This window comes from Aegilops tauschii, chromosome 1, assembly GCF_002575655.3.
Source record: "Aegilops tauschii subsp. strangulata cultivar AL8/78 chromosome 1, Aet v6.0, whole genome shotgun sequence".
Classification (NCBI taxonomy): domain Eukaryota; kingdom Viridiplantae; phylum Streptophyta; class Magnoliopsida; order Poales; family Poaceae; genus Aegilops; species Aegilops tauschii.
The window spans coordinates 476174636-476193221 of record NC_053035.3 but is presented as its reverse complement, the minus strand read 5'-3'; positions in this window follow the sequence as shown (position 1 = coordinate 476193221).

Here is an 18586-nt window from a genome sequence, read left to right as displayed (position 1 = left end):
AGGCGTGTTAGTGTATCCATAGCCTAGATCCTTCTGATCTACATTTCTCTTCATTGATGACAGGCCGACGGTTGCTGTTCTAGTGCACTGGTTATTTGGAGTCTTAGCACGACAACTTCCCGACTGTCTACTACAACAAGGTTTGCCCGGCCATGGGGCGGGAGGGCTGGTGATAGTGGCGCACCTTCGGCTCACTCCAGTGCTTATAGTCGCCGCTAGGTGGTCTACAGACATGGATGTAAGTTTAATTACTTTTTGTGTTCTTTGTACTTCCATGATGCTTGATGAATAGGTTAGAAGTTTTTCATTCAAAAAAATGTCTTTAGTAGAGAGATGTAACTAAACATGATAAACAACACTTTACGCATTTGTTGTTTGGTAGAGAGATGTGCTTCAATTCTATAATTGGAGTACAAATGTGTAACTCAACTGAAAAGTAACAGAATAAATGCACAAAGGAAGTTGAGGATAAATAAGATAAACTCAACTGAAAGTTTTGATGTATCACTGTAAGAGACCATGACAAATGGAAGGAAGCCTGTATGGGTTTGATCTAGTAGATATTAAAAGAGGTAACCTAATGATTCTTGGTGGACCAGGAAGAGGTTTTTTTTTGGCACCAACAAGAACATACATGGGATAGATCTCAATGTACTGAAAGAAGTTTGCCCTTAATTTTTTATTTCAAGAAGAATGGTTTAACAAAAATAGTAAAGCAAGTTGAAAACTTTGAGAACTTTTACCAAGAGTGGCAATAAAAACCAGATAAGGATTTTTTTTTTGAAATATGATAACAAATCCAGATCTAAGAAAGTAATGAACTATGGTACCATGTAGAAATATTTCTATGGGGATATAAAGCATACGAATGATCTTGATATGAAAAAGAATGCACGATAGCCACGGATCGTCAAAATTCGTACATAGATCTTTAAGATCCACACATAGATCTTCAAGCAGATGGAAGGCATCGGGGAAAGTACAAATATCACTCATGGCGATGCTTTGAGGTTGATCATGGCTGACACAAAGTACTTCACAGTTTCAAATTAATGATGTCACCAATGGTGCTTGTACATGGATCATGAAGTATAATTAAGTATAGATCTTACATCAACATTAGTAATGATCTTTCAAATGGGTCAGCTATAAAATCTCCTATTTTAGATCTCACTATAATTGGAGGATTGTCAAGGGTATGAAGTAGAACAAAAAAATAGATCCTACCAAAAGAATAGTATTGGTTCTCCAAGAAAGATAATGAGGTGGGCCTCGAAGTAAGGATCTCTGTGACCGATGCTTCAAGGTGGATTATCGCCATAAGAGAAAATGGGTATCATTGTGAATAGATCTAGAGATACTAAAATAAGAATGATTTTGACTAAAAGAGTAAATTGAGTCAGAACGGACCTTAGAAACTCTAATTGACTTTTATCAGGAATAGTAATAAGTCAATGATAAGCATTTTAAGAAAAATATCATAACATATCTACATCTAAGGAAGCAAAGAACTACGTATGATCTATCAATATTTCAAAATTTTCAGAAAATATAAAAGTGGACATCGATATGAAAAAATGCACAATGAACATAAATCTTGAAGATCCACGGATCTCCAAGTAAAAGGGGAAGGTATCACTCAAAGTATATATATCCCACTAATGATGCTCTGAGAAGATCATGACAGAGAGCAAAGTATGGATCATACCAGAAACAACGCTATGAGACTCCCCGGAGTCAAGGTAAATATTTCGTGGGTGATGCTTTGACATGGATCCTGAAGTAGGACGATGTGTAGATCTTATGTGAACATTAGTAGCGATCTTTCAAATGGATCAAGAGGTTGAGCTCAGATTTTAGATCTAACCAAAAGTGATGGTAAGAGATGGTCATGGCATAGAACAAGAAAGTGATCTTACCGAAAGAGTAGTATCGATCATCTAAGACGAATAATGAGGTAGGCCTCAAATATTGAAAGTACTCACCTACTACACGTTGTCTAACTTGGGAAATCTTGAGTAGTTGGTGCTGGATTTTTCTATTTCTAACGCTCTGACATGTGGGTCCTTAGATGTGTGTGGCAACAGTTATCAGTAAAATATGGTTGTAGATAACAAAGATATATAACACATAGGAACATATATAGAATAATGTTGCCATCATGGCTAAAAGGACACATCCAATGCATGAAATCGTGACTAAAAGAACGCATCCAATGCATGATTTTGATCCTCTAGGGAAGGGGTAAACATTACCTTTTAAAAGAAGCGTCGCACCCCTCCACAATACATATGCCCTCTATATTTAGATTTTACATTCAGTGCATTTAATAGAGGCTTCACTCACACAATGGAATATATATTAATAGCACATGAAGTTCATTTGTTCTCATTTTCCCCCTCGATAGTACACTTTATATGGGATGAGAGAAGTCCACTTTACAACATTGCACTATTCGATTTGTCTAAGATTCAACCCTAGACTCTAAAAAATCAACCCCGAACTCTGGAAACCGACAGGATTCAACCCCCCGCTCAATTAACCCTTGTTTTTGCTAGCGCATGTTGGGTTTGACATTGTTGGCCATCCAGTCAGCAACCATGTTAGCACATTGACTAAAATAGGGCAGGAAATGAAATTTCACAGTAGTTTTAAATCTGTTTGGTTAAGACATCTAAAATTTTACCAGAACGATTAGTATATTATTCTTGTTTTACTTAATGATTTCATTTTTAGATACCTCTATTTGTTGATATAATTTGACAAAAAAAGAGTTAGAAACTCAGGATATTGTATAATCTGTTAAGGAAAAATATATGAAAATTTACCACAATGATCAGTAAATTATTCTTAGTTTTACAGAAAAATTTCAAATTTTTGGATACTTCCATTTTTTGGATAAAATTTCACCAAATATGGGCATGAAATCATAATTTCGGAGTCTTTTCAAATATGTTTGGCAAAAATATCTAAACCTTTGCTAAAATTGTCAGTATAGTAGTCTTGGTTTTACATAATTATTTCAAATATTGCTGGATACTTTCAATACTTGGACACAATTCGAAAAAAAAGTGGCTGAAACCGTAATTCCAGTGTATTTATAAATCTGGTAGACAAAAAATATGTGAAACTTTCCAAGAATGATTAGTATATTATAATTGATCTTACAGAATTTGTTCAAAAAATTTGTTGTACTTCCATTTTTTGGAATGTTTTTGGTTAGAAGGGCATGGAATTTTAATTTAAGGGTATTTTTAAATTTGTACGACACAAATAACTGAAATCTTAATGGGTCATTGCGGGGGTCAGCTTCTTCGCCTCCGGACCTGCACTAGATACAGCGGCTATTGCCTGAGCTGCTTCTTCTTCTTCTTCTTCGGCTGCTTCTCACCAACGTTGGTGTGAGTCTCCTCCACGGATCTGGTCACTGTCATGGAAACCTTCTTAGCAACAATAGTATTACACAACAATGACAACGGCATGACGAGAACTAGATCCACTGAGCAGCCTCACACCGACGATGTCATTGTCTATGTGGGTTACTAGCAACTAAACAAAACAATATATTTCTATGTATCTAGCATGCATGTCCAGTAGATGGTTACGAAGATCATATATGTATGTGTATATGTATCTATCTATCCCGAGCAGGCACAAACAAGGACAATGAAAACTATTAATGGCATTGTTTAGTGTGATGCATTGATGCTTAATGTGATGGATGGATGTCATGCATGAAAAAAAAAGCATGCTTAATGTGTTGGATGAGTCTAAAAAAGTGTAACTGAGGCATAGAACTACATGTGACAAGAACTAGTAGAGAACTACGACAATACACGCAGTAATGATCATTACGAATGGTATAGTGAGGAGGACGGCCTTGCGTACCAGTGGAGCGAGAGCGTGGCCACCCTGAGGCTGGGACCACCGGCGCCCGATGGTGACATCAGATTTGCCGCCTCTGCCCTCACCACCTTGTGGTTCATGTACCTTGGAGAGGGCCAGCTTCGGTATGGGAGCGGGAGTGTGCGCGGGCGGCTCGCGGTGGTTGTAAGGGAGCTTTCTATGGCCTCGTTGGAGCAGCACGGGTGCGTCCAGCCCCGTGATACCACTGGCGCAGCAACTGCCGATGTTGGATCCCTGAAAAGTGTGCGTGGCAACGTTGTAGAGCAAGTGACTCACGTGCACAGAGGGCGAGCACAACTGGCTGGCGGAGGAGGAGTGCGACCCAACGACTTGAGCTTCTCGAGCGAGGTGCAGGCGATGCCGTCAGCGTGAGGCATAGGCGGAGAGTGTGAGGGAGTGTGTGTTGACTCGCGTGCGTGATCAGAGTGAAATGGCAGCCAAGAAGGAGGCAAGGAGGAGGGTGCTACATGAAACATTGGTCTGATGAAAGGCTCCTCTCGGTCGAGGCACTCACAGTTGCTGCTCGGGATGTCGCGTCTCCCAGCCACTCCATACCGAGCCTTGCGGCAATGGACATGAACCACATGATGAGGTGGCCAAAATCCCCCTCTCGCACGATTTTGCTCTCGGCTTTCATACTTCTTCCTGTGCCGTGTTATATGAGATCGAGTCAGAAATTATTATTTTTTGTTTTCTTTCTTTTGGTGTGCATGTTTATTTTGTTACGAGCCGAACGATTGGAGCAGGGCCTATCTGGTACCTGACAGTGTCGTCTGATCTGTTCTTGTTGTTGGATTTTTCCAATCTTTGCCAGTTTGGTTGCGCGAAATTCAGCAAAGAGGCCAGTTACTCTGTCAGGAACCTGATAGGCCCTGCTCCAATCGGCCGACTTGCTGCAAAAAATGAACGCACACCAAAGGAAAGGAAACGAAAAGGTAAATCTGGACTAATCTCAGAGAACACTACACGGGAAGAACTAAGAACACTGAGAGCAAAACCACGCGAGACAGGGATTTTGGCTATGTCATCATGTGATTCATGTCCATTGCCGCCAGGCTCGGTATGGAGTGGCTAGGTGACACGATGTCCCGAACAACAACCGCAAGTACCTCGACCGAGGAGGAGCCTTGCGTCGGATCATCATCTCTCATCTAGTAGCCTCCTCTTTGTCTCCTTCGCCGCTGTTTTACCCTAATCACGCAGGTAAGCCAACACACGCTCCCCTCCCACTCTCCCTCTAGGCCTCGCACTACCAGCATCACCCGCACCTCGCTCGAGCAGCACAAGTTGTTGGGTCACGCCCCACACCTGCCAGTGGCGGTGTGCTCACCCTCTCCCTCGTGAGCCACCATCTCTACAACGTTGCCATGCACACCTTCCAGGCACCCAACGTCAGTAGTTGCGGCGGCAACAGCACCGTAGGGCTAGACGCGCCCGTGCCACTCCAATGGGGTCATAGGAAGCGATGGCGCGGCCACCGCGAGCAGCCCGCGCACACTCCCTCACCCGGAGCGGAGCTAACCCCTCGCCGAGGTGCGCCACCGGTCATCCCTCAAGTACTGGAACCGCAAGGCGGGGAGGGTGGAGGCAGTGAAGCTGATGCCACCATGCGGCGCCGGTGCTCCTAGCCTCAGCGTGGCCATGCTCTCTCTCCACAGATAACGTAGGCCCTTCCGCCTCGCTATACCGTCCATACTCATCATGACTACTATAGACACAACCCACTAGAAATATGTCGGCGTGCGTCTCAGACAAGCAGCACGGAAAAAAGGACAAAAACAAGTATGTGTGTTTTAGGAAAAAAAGAAGTACTACATTGACATCTCTAGCGATAAGGTGCTCCAATGTGGAAGTGCCTAAGAGCAAACGTGAACCATCATTCTTGATTAAAGCCCGAGTCACTACAAGAAAGTAATGTTTATGATTGAAACCTTCTTTTAGAGTATGTCCGTGGTTCTAAATGCATGATATTATATGCCACTAACACTGTTTACACATAAAGGAAAAATGCATTTCACTTCCCTAAAAATAATGGTGTGTATTTGGGGTATCTCATGTGCTCCAGCGAAAGATAGTGATGTGAATGCAAGCTTGGCTTTATAAGCTAGAGAAGAACCACCCTTTTTGTTATGAATATGTCAAACAAGTATGGTATGATACTACAGGTAAGGATTAATTTCGTGACTTAGTGGAGAATAAGACAAAAGCACAACAACCTCAATTGATTAGATCCATCCAAATATCTACCAAAAAATATTTGTAAGCAAAGGCACAACAGTACAGGAAAAGTTAGCCAGCTTTAGGAGATACCAACAATCACACCTCTCATTTTGCCAAACAAAATAGTTTGTCATTTTGCTAAGAGAATTTGATGGCTTCATAACGCACCGAATAGATAAGTGTGTTTGTGTGTGTGTGCGCGCGCGCACGTGTGCCTGTGTGCGTGTGCGTAATGCATTTGAGATTTTTTCCATGAGAATTTAATGGTTTATTGCACTGCTAGGGTGAAACATTCATTACTAATACAGTCTGGTAGAACAATTTTATCTTTTCCAAAGTGGCCAAGCTAGCCTAGTAAAATGGTGTTTCTTTTTTCTAGTCAAAGTCTCACTTGGATATCCATGGTTTCGTTGTATCAAATCAAAAAACTAACATGTTAGATTATGTGAGATAACTAAATATGATAAACACCCCTTTACGCATTTATTTCTGTTAGAGATTATAAAAGTGTAACTCAACTAAAAAGTAATTGAATAAATAAACAAAGGAAAATGGTGACAAAAAAAGATAAAGCTAACATATCTGAGGTTCCATTTCTTTTGATGTTAGCCGCACTATATCTTCTTCTTCAACATGATGTGTGATCACCTAAAACAAAAAAAACATGTCATTGCTTTTCTCCAATGTCTCTCTCTCTCCCTCTCTCTCTCTCTCTCTCTCTCTCTCTCTCTCTCTGAGGGCAAAAATGTTTCAGTTTCTTTCAATGTGTCTAGATAAATAACAAAAATATTTTTTACATAAAAAATAGGATCTAAAAAGGAATAAGAGATCATACAAACTTTAGCCTCAATCGTACACGAAGACAATATGCAATGATTTATAAGGATGAATAAGACTGTTATAAAATATATGAATCGTAGGACAATAACTATTCCGGTTGGATCGTGAAAAATTCTTTTACAAAAATGAGAGAAAATCATTTGTCAACATGATTTGTAGATAGTGGAAGAAGTTTGAGTCGAATATGGTAGACCAAATAGAGAAATTGTGACAACTACTCTTGATAGATCGTGAACAAACAGTTTGATAAAATAAGACAAGATAAACATGGCTTGTATATAAATCTTATATAAGAGCTTGAGTAGATCTAGGTGGATTTTAAAGTGGGTTTTAAATAAAGTTGTGATGGATCATTGTAAGAGACCTTGACAAATTGAATGGAACATGTAGGGGTTTTATATGGTAGATCATAAAAGAAGTGAGCTACTGAATCGTGGTGGATCAGGAAGATGATTTTTTATAGGATAACAAGAATGGACATGGGATATATCTAGAGGTATTGAAAGAAGTATGTCATCGAAATCGTTATTGTAAGAGTAATGATTTTGACCCAAAAAAAGTAATGCGAGTGGAAAACTTCAAGACACTTCAAAACTTTTATCCAGAGTAGCAATAAAAACTAGATAAGAATTTTCTAAAAATATGATAACAAATTCAGATATAAGGAAGTAATGAACTACATAGTATAGTTTAGAAATTTTTCTATGAGGACACAGAACATAAGAATGGATCTTGAGATGTAAAAAAATGCATGATGGATCTTCAAGACCACACATAGATCTTCAAGCAGAGTGAAGGTATCGTTGAAAGTACAAATCTCACTAGAGGCAAAGCTTTGAGATAGATCATGCAAAGGAAAAGTGCATATCTCACTAGAAACAATGCTCTAAGACTTCACAGTTTCAAATTAAAGATGTCACTAATGATGCTTTGACATGGATCGGGAAGTAGAATTAAGTATATATCTTACATCAACACTAGTAGCGATCTTTCAAATGGGTTAATTGTAAAATCTCCTATTTTACATCTCGCTATAATAGGTAGTTGGTGAAGGATCATGAAGTAGAACATAAAAATAGATCTCACCAAAGTACCAATATCAATTCTCTAGGCAGATAACGAGATAGGCCTCGAAGTAAAGATCTCTCTATGAGCGATGCTTCTAGCTGGATTATCGCACTCATAAGAGAAAATGGGTATCAACGTAGATAGATCCTGAGATACTAAAAGAAGAATGATTTTGGAAAAATAGTAAAGCAAGTTGGAACAAACCTCCAAAACTCTGGATAAATTTTATCTGCAATAGAGATAAATTAGAGATAAGCGTTTTAAGAAAAATATCATAATAGATCTAGATATAAAGAAGTAAGGAACTACAGTATGACCTATCAATATTTCGAGTACATAAAACATAGAAGTGGATCTCAAGATGGAAAATAATGCACAATTACCATAAATAAGGATCCATAGATCCCCAAGTAAGAGGGGAAGGTATCGCTCAAAGTATAGATATCACAGTAGTGATGCTTTCAGAAGATCATGGCGGAGAGTAAAGTACAGATCTCACCAAAAACAAAGCTATAAGACTTCCGGAATCAAGAGTAAATCTCTCATTAGCGATGCTTTGACATGGATCTTGAAGTAGGATGAAGTGTAGATCTTATGTGAACACCAGTAGCAGTCTTCCAAATGGATCGAGAGGTAGAACTCAAATTTTATATCTCACTAGAAGCGATGGTTTGGGATGGACCATGGAGTAGAACAAGAAATTGATCTTATGGGGAAACTAGCATCGATACTACAAATTGAATAGAGAGGTAGGTGTGGAAGTATAGATCTCGATGTGAGCGATGCTCTGACGTGTGCCATCATGGTCGAAGAAGAAGCTGGGGAATGCTTGAAGATAGACCCAAAGAACCGGTATTTTTTCGGAATGGAGGCTCGTGAAGAGCCCGACTTTGAATTAACAAAGCCATCAACCGGCCAGGAGTTACATCATACAACCCAGAGAACGATGACCAAACTGATACAAAGGGGAACGCTGGGAAGAAACCAAAACCATGGCCTACACAAGCTAACTTAAGAAAGGAAAATGAAGATTACAGCTTGCTAGAGGCAGAGTACTCCACACTAGTATCCTACAAATGAAGGACGGAGCAGCAGGGCATGACAAAGCTGGCTGTCAAAAATGGACATTGCTCCAGGAGCACCTAGGGAAGGAGGGAAAACAGCACCTTCCTTTTCTGTCACCGAAGACGGACCCAACCCCCTCGCCATGGCTCGTAGGTGTTATACCATCGAGATTCAGAGAAACTCACCCGAGAACTAGAAGGATGCCGCCCTCACATCGCATGGTGGACCTAGGGAGACCACCTCAATTTGGGATAAGCCATGCCGGCAGCATCGCCACTGACCGCGCCCAGGCCCGTCGATGGCCAAGGCCAAATTGGCCGACCGCACAGGGCCCCAAAATTTGGGGGGCCCCAGTCCAGGAATACGTATGTATACATATATATATAAGGCCCAATAAAAAAGCATTCCCAGGCAGCCAGGCAGCCCATATACACGTACGCATGCAGTGCAGCCCTCCAGCCCGTAGTTTCTCTAACCCCCATCGCTTAGCAGTTTTAGCATCCGATCTAATCCCAATGACCTAATCGATCAGCGCTCGTGAACGACGAGAAGGCACACAGGGGCGATGGCGGCTGGGCGCCTGGGTGACGGCAATAGAGCAAGGCAACGGCGGCAGAGCAAACACGTCAGTTCAGCCTTTCGTACGCGGCCGCCGGCCACCGAAGCCCCACGGCGGATCATTCATCCCTCGCCGGCGTAATTCCTTGTAGACAAAACCCTATTTTTATTTTGCCAGCGTAGGCATTAGGCGGTAAACTATTTTTTGTTAAACAATATTTTCTAATATTTCATCTGGGTGAAGTCTTTATCTATTTTCTTAGCTATACAGTGCTACAATTTCTAGAGTTTGAATTGACTCAGATTACTTTTTGTTTCATTGAACAAAAATATTCATGCATCCAGGGAGGAAGTATGATTCTGGTGCTTCGAAGCGTAGGAAGAAACAAAAGCTAGAAGAAGATGCTCGGACCCAAAAGGGCGCTCTCGATAAATTTGTTGTGAAAGAACCTCAAAGCAATTTTGAAAACCAAACTTCTGATGCTAATATTGATGATGCACATGGTGGTGATCCAGTAGAGGTTGAGGCTCACATTGCAGAATCTGATGAACATGATGATACTAACACTGTAGTCGAAGGTGATGATTCTATTCATGTTGATGAAGGTGATGATGCTAATATTGTTGCTGAAGGTAATGTTGCTGATAACATTAATAATTCTGTTCAACCGGATATATTTGATCCAAGAACTTGGGATGCACTTGATCCTACAATGATTGATATTTTGGCGCAAAGTGGTCCTAAAAGAGACCCGTCTATTGAGCATGGTCGTACAGACAAATTTGGTAGAAGGTTTTCTGCATTATCGTACACTAGAGTTCTCTCGAATGGAGAAAAGTGTGATAGAGAGTGGCTTGTGTACAGCAAAGATCTTGATAAAGTATTTTTTGCTGCAAATTATTTAGGAAGGGACATGTTAGAGGCCAATTAGCAAATGATGGCTTCAGTGACTGGCATCATCTTATCAGTAGACTCAAAGAGCATGAAAATGGCAGAGAACATGTCACAAATATGAGTACTTGGTATGACTTGCGATTCAGGTTGGAGAAGAATCAAACAATTGATAAAGTTGCTCAGCAAGAACTTGAAAAAGAAAGGGAGCATTGGAGAAAAGTTTTGCTCAGGATTCTTTTGATTGTGAAATTTCTTGCGGAACATAATATAGCATTTCGTGGCAGTAATAGCAAGGTGTACCAAGATAGCAATGGGAATTTCTTAGGATTGGTTCAAATGTTGGCTGAATTTGACCCAGTTATAAAAGAACATGTTGACCGCATCACAAATGATAAAATCCGTGATCATTATCTTGGTCCTTCCATCCAGAATGAACTAATAAATTTGCTCGCTGTTGCAATCAGGTCTGAAATCATTAGAAAGGTAAAAGAAGCAAAGTACTTCTCTGTTTTACTTGACTGTACTCCCGATGCAAGCCACCAAGAGCAGATGTCTTTGATAATTAGGTATGTTGATGCATCTTCTGGTTCTTTTTGCATTGAGGAATCATTCTTAGGTTTTTTGGATGTGAATGATACCACCGGGCAAGGATTGTTTGATGTTCTAAAAAATGAATTGAAAAGTCTTGACCTTGATATTGATAATCTGAGAGGGCAGGGATATGATAATGGGTCAAATATGAAAGGAAGACATCAAGGGGTAAAAAGTAAAGTTTTGGAAATAAACCGGAGAGCTTTTTATTCGGCTTGTGGTTGCCATAGTCTAAATTTGACATTATGTGATATGGCAAAGTCTTGTCGTAAAGCATCTGATTTTTTTGGCATTATTCAACGCATCTACACAACATTTGCTAATTCTACTAAAAGATGGCAAATTCTCAAAAATAATATAACAGGAGTAACACTCAAGTCATTGTCAGCTACTCGTTGGGAGAGTCGTGTTGATAGTGTTAAGGCTATAAGGATTCAACTACCAGAAATAAGGGAGGCTTTACTACAAGTGGCTGAAAATGATAAAGATCCATCGACAAGTAGTGAAGCTCAATCATTGGCAGAAAATGATCTTTGTGGCTTTGAATTCTTAGTGTCAATAATCATATGGTATGAAATATTATCAGCTATTAATTTCATCAGCAAAGAGTTGCAGTCAAAGGATATGCTTATTGATATCGCAATTGAGTCTGTAAAGGGCTTGATTTCCTTCTTCACCAAGTACAGAGAATCTGGCTTTTCAAAAGCATTGGAAGATGCAAAAAAAATTGCAATGGAGATGGATATTGATCCAGAGTTCCGCACCAAGCGTCAAATCAAGAGGAAAAGGCAATTTGGTGAGGGTGCAGATGATCCATCTATTGTTTCACAATCGGCAGAGGAGTCATTTAGGGTCAATTATTTTCTGCATGTTGTTGATCAAGCTATAGTTTCACTTAACACGAGATTTCAACAGTATGAAGGGTATGAAAAAATATTTGGTTTCTTGTTTACTTCAAATAGGCTGCGATCCTTGGATGATAAGAGTTTGTTGGCTGCTTGTGTTAATCTTGAAGGTGCACTTAAGAGTGGAGAAAATAAAGATATTGATGGACTTGAGTTGTGTTGCGAGCTACTTTTTCTCCAAGACTCACTTCAGAAATCTATGGGCCCACTTGATATTCTGAATTTTTTGAAGAAGCGCTCCTTAATCTATCCTAATGCTGTTATTGCATACAGAATTTTGTTAACCATTCCTGTGACGGTTGCATCCGCAGAAAGGAGCTTTTCTAAACTCAAGTTGTTGAAATCCTACTTGCGTTCTACTATGTCACAAGAAAGACTCAATGGATTGGCAACTATAGGACTTGAAAATGATATCTTGGAGAAGATTAATTATGAAGATTTGATCGAAGATTTCATTTCAAGAAATACTAGAAGAATGTTGCTTTTTGGTAGAAAATGAGGTCAGTTTAGAAGTTTACTGCTTTAGCACCATGTTTACTATTTTACCATGAGTATTTGATATATTTCCTAAATATTGTACCAAAGCAGACATATTTTAAGTTAAATAATTAAGGAGAGTATGCTTTACTTACATTAGTTCTTCAACTATATGGTTTAAAAAAAATTAGGGCCCTATTTTGATTTTTGTCCCGGGCCCCCAAATTTCTGGAGACGGCCCTGACCGCGCCCAACTAGTTGGAGAAGGAAAGCTTCATGGAGTCGGACGCCAAAGAGGAGGCAGCAGGGAACCGAGCAAAAATGCGAGAGGCAAGGCAGCAAAGCACCACCGTTGAGATGACCCAGATCTCTTCGGTTTACATGAAGCCACAGCCGCCGGGAAGGGGAACCATATCCCCTACCGTCAGGATCGAGATGCCGCATGGTTGGGGCCGAGAGGCGTCCACCACCACCGGAGAGCACCAACCAGAAGAGACGACGGTGCCTACAGCCCACACCGCATCCACACAAGCTCGAGACACAAGCAACCTCAATCCCGCGCCTGCACATCCTCCCATCCGAGCCCCTACACCCATGACGACGACTTCAAGAAGGTCACGACGCGCAAGGCGCCGCCACCGCCAAATCCACAGGGGATTGTGGGTTTTCACCCTGGCAGGAGGTCAGGGTGGAGAGTTGGGATACTTGGTAGCGCCCTTGGGCGTCACCCCGCCGGGCCAGCCAAGTCGGCCAGGGTTTCCCCCGGGCCCCAAGCTACTCCACCATGCTCACCAACACCTAAGCCAACGAGCGAATTGCAGTCCACGGCATACAGAGCTAGAGAGGCAGCAAGGAGGCGGGATCTCGTACCTCCAGATCTGACGCATATGAGATCTGTGCCGCGACAGAAACTCTACCAGCGGCACGCCACCCTCACGGCCGAGCATGCTGGCCAGCACACCGCCTGCGAACGCAGGCGGTCGCGCGGCGCCGCCGCCCCAGGTACCAATGGCCTTCGAGAGGGACAAAGCGCCGCAGTCCCCGTTGCCACCTTCACCGGTGCCCGCGCTGGCTGTCCTGGCGGCCGTCTCCGGTGGCGGCGAGGGGGGAGGAGAGGGTTGGAGGGGCGGCGGCGGCGGAACCCTAGTCGCCCCCGAGTCGCCCGCCGGGGGGGGGGGGGGGGGGGGGACGCGTGGTCGGGAGGGGGGATTCAAGAACTAGTATTTAAAGCACTCACCTACCGCACTTTGTTTGACTTGGGAAAACAAGAGTAGTTTGTGAGAGATATTTCTAACATTCACTCTGCATGTGGGTCCTTATATATGTGTAGTACTAGAGATCGGTAAAATATGGTTGTAAACTACTGTCTTTTGCCTCAAAAAATATATATGGTTGTAAATAACAAAGAGGGATTTATATAAGACATGTTAACATATATAGAAAATAGTTGGCATCAAGGCTAAAAGAAGCATCCAATGCATGATTGTGATCAGCTAGAGAAGGGGTACACTTTTGTGAACATTACCTTTTTAAGGACTCGCCGCTCCCCTCCATAATACATATGCCATTTATATTCAGGTTTTACATTGATTAGATGCTTCACTGATACAGTGGAATATATATTACTAGCGTATTTTCTGTACCCTTTATTCTCATGGCATAATGTTTTCCCTTGTAGTTTTGCTTAACCAACTCATCAAGCAATTTCCTCAAGGTACCAATTTCAAATCATTTTGTGACATTGTTAGCTTAGAGTCCATCGATGATTATCTCACTGCCACCCACCCTCAACGGGAGAGCGACAAGATGCGTTTGGCCGCCTCTGCAGATGTGTACAGGTAGCATGCATGACGCGGTGTGCTTGACGGTGTGTGTCCTACTGTCCATGCATGTGTGGCTTCGCATGCAACGCTAACAGTGTTTGTCAAGACCTGGTGTTTTTGGACATGACCACTTCACTTGGTTGCATCACGACACGAACTTGACAGGTGCAATCCAGGCTAGTACGGCTCTCTTTCCCTCCGTAGGGTATGCGTCCGTCTACCAGTTATTTGGGTCGCCAGAAGTTATTTGGGTGCAGTTTGTTGTAATATCAAAGTAAGAGACAAAGTAGAGACATAAGTGATTCTCTTAGATCTATTGCAATGTGGTCATTTATATACATGTTGAAGGAGTGTGTTGGGAAGACATCTCTTTTCCAACAGACACCTTCTGGGAGGTATTCCTCCCATACAATTGATCATATATTTTTATTTCTCAACACAGTTCATGACTCGAGTATGTACAAGTAGATCGACCGACACCATGCCTCGTGCCTCACCACACGCATGCTTTGCGAGCTTGTTACTTTCGTGTAATGTCACCGTCTCGGCCGGATCATCGAAGACGAACACCTGACGTGAGAGCTGACGCTTGCCTCGGCCCTGACAGAACAGAAGAGTCCTCCCTCGCGTGTTGCGTCACAGTGAATGCAATCGTTGCTTTGTTCTCTTGGAGCCGGGTTTGGCGAGATCTCGCTCCCATGAATCGGGTCGCCGTCAACTTGGAGGCCATGACCGGGAGGGTTGGTACGGCCTGGGTTGTGCAAGAGCAGAAACTGTCAGGACAACGCGTCGGCGGGGGTGTGTGTGTGTTATTGGGCGAAGCCGCGAAGCTCGTAGTTGTCAGGTGTGTCATTCCCGTGTGGCTAACTGTAGAAAATCTTTAAAGCTAAATGTAGGAAAGTAACAAAAATAGAACTGTGACAGAGTGATCACCAACTGACGTGTGTGCCATCACTGCAAAGGGTTGACCCGAACGTCATGTATGGCACGGAGAATATCAAGCACAAGAGAACATTTGCGCCATCTAAAAGGCAAACATGGAAGTAGAAGGAATCGAAATGACGAAGGAGGGGTTCTGGAAGCATCGACGAACGTCTAGGCGAAGACATCATGGCAGAGCTTCTAGACATTCCGGATCCAGGGCCTTGTACCCTGAGCTCCATGGCCCTTCTGGCGGGCTACCTATCTGTTCTGACACTGGACCTCCTGGCTCGCCTGTCTGCGAGAGAAAGGGGATCAAAGGCCCATGTTTCTTTCCCCATTTGTCCCTTAACTTTATCCTTCATAGGAGAACCTATATATACTCCTCTATCATCTCCTCTCTAGGGTTAGCTAAGGATAGAACTCATTTGATAGAGCTTAGCTTATCTATCCCCCTAGTGAGAGATTTCAACACTTGAAGACGGCTCCTCATGGAGAACAAGGCCACTCTTTCGTGAACACTCCATTAGAGTAAGAGCATCTACAGCCGAGTGCCTCAAATGGGCCCCAAACACCAGGTCTGACTGGCACCCCTCATATCCAGCCCAAATATGGGGTGGATATGGGTGCGCCCAGGCGCGTCCGCCATGTGGAACTGACGATGAGGTCCCACGTGGAATCACCCGAAAACCCGCAGTCCAACAGACGCCTCCTCCGTCGCCATGGTTTGAACACCATGTGGCACCATTCCGGCTCGTCGCCCGAGGCCAAATCCAGCTATTTAAGCCGGCCGGCATCCCCCAACCCTAGCCCATCCACCTTCTCCCTCTCTGCACCGTCACCCGAGCCCGTCTGCCTCCTCTCCTCCGCTCTCCCATGCTCTCTGACATCGTCATGGTCTGGCAGAAGATCACCACATACACTATGCTCACGCCGGAGTGCTGGACGAAGATAGTGGAGGAGACCCAGACTAGGCATGCCGCCCGCATCGCTGCCGGGCTGCTTCCGAACTCGCCGGGGCAGGAGGAGGAGGAGGGAGAGCTGCTGCCGGAGCCGATGGAGGTGGCAGATCTGGAGGAGGACGAGGCGGAGCAGCCTGCTCCGGGGTTCAACATGGAGGAGGTGGAGGCAGAGTTCGCCATCGCCCAAGACGCGGAGATGGTGGAGCAGCAGGCCATCCTGGAGTCCATGCAGGATGAGGCCTATATGGAGGCCAACCGGCAGTTCCTCCGGTAGGAGTGGGCAGTGACCAACGCGCTCTTTGCCGAACTCGGTCCGGAGATAGAGGAGAAGGCCGGAGCGGAATTTAAGCCCTCCTTTTCTTAGGACTTGGGGAAGAACTATTTGATCTTCGTTCTTGATTTCCATTAGCTTTGTAAGTGTTTATATCGTCTCTTTTTAATTTTTATTACTTTTTTGGTTTTCTATGTTTTATAATTTTGTATGAGTTTTATCAACATTATTTTTGTATAAATGTTACAATATATCTTTGTTGCATCAATAAGAAAAGGGGTTAGTACTTGTAACGATTATATTTAGATATAAAGAGAAGACACACTAGTAAAACATGTCATGTTTGTCCTGGAAATATTATGAAGTAACTCACAACTTAAGTGAATAGTATGTAGATGGACATATTCCATAGGCAACAAAATCTATATTAACAAAGTTATAAAATAGATGGAACATACTTTTGTGATCTTTTGGAGTACTTCACGAATTACACAAAAAACAATTACATGATATATCAGATGAATATTCTCGATGGGCATTGGAACATGGTTCATGAATCTTGAAATCTCAATTTAAAGCTTGGAATCACAATTTAAAGCCTAATAAGATGACATCTGCCTCCTCCTATTGGATGTTGGAAGTATATGGGATGGCATGGGTGTACTCTGAAAAACTAAAATCATCTTATTTATGTTTTCATTTCTTGAGCGAACACCTGTTTTTTCTAAACATGATTTATTACAAACCATTTTTTATGAAAGTTATTACAAGCTACATTTTTTAGGGGTATACAGACTAGGTAGTTTTCTTTACCCCGCAAAAAAAGCCTAGATAGTTTTTTTAGAATTACACACCAGATACATGTGAGAGCTCCTCCCTAGGGCCTTACGCCAACTCGCCACTTAGCGCTCACGCGCCCCACTCGCTTTGGCCGGCCCAATATACGGGTTGCACAATCGCACATCTCTTAGTTCGGGTCGCACGGTCGCTTGTCTCTTCATTTGTTTGGTTGATGGTTGACCGGTCAACCATTGACCATTTGACTTTTGTAAAAAAATCTGAAAATTCGTAAAAAAGAACTTGGTTTTCAAAAAGTTATGAATTCGCAACAAAAAATCACGGTTGTGGCGGAAAGTTTAAAAATGTGAAAAAAGTTCATGAAAAAATCAAAAATGTTCATATGTTATAAAAAATATCATGAATTCATACAAATTTTCAAGTTTGAAAACAAATTCAAGGATGTAAAAAATAGTTCATGAATTTCCAGAAAACTTCAAAAAAGTTGAAAAACTGTGGATTTGGAAAAAGTTCACATATTTGAAAAAAGTTCATGGGGTATTGTAAAAATGTTTGTGAATTTGAAAAAAATCCTGAATTTGAAAAACAATTGACTCAAAAAGTTTCAGGCATTTCATGAAAAGTAAAATAAAATAAGCAAACCGAACAAAACCAGTCCAAATAAACCAAAAACACAGGACAGAAGTTTACCCAAAACAAGGCGGGAAGCTTATGGTAGCTTCCCAAAACCGGGAATAGGAGCTTCCCGCCGGCGCCTTAAACCTGCCGGCCCAATGCGGGGAGAAGGGTGTGCGCATTGTACGAATTTGACTTCAAATGGCAGCTAAAGCACCAAATAAAAGAGTGTGCACGACCAATGGCGGAGCCAGGAATGGCTGACGCCCCAGGCGAGAAACTTATGAGCTAAAAACTACCCCTAAAAACTCTAGTTTCAAGGCATACAAAAGTGAATCTATGTTGCATAACTACTAAGAAACTAAACATTTGTTCCATGACGGGTCAACTAATAAAGCGAGATAAATCAAAGGACAATATGTAGCATATATATATATAGATCAGTACCGCAAAGATTTGGAGCTAGTAGATTAGCTGGATCGGTTGTAGACCCATTTGCCTGTTTCTACTACCTCTCTAAATAAACTTGGAAGAATGACTAACATAGGAAGTACTGTGTAGAAGACATGCTCCTATTTGATAAAAGCAAACCCATTCAAATTAGTCAAAATTGGACTACGCTGCCATGTTCCATCTTTATCTAACAGTGCATTACAGTAAATCATTATCAA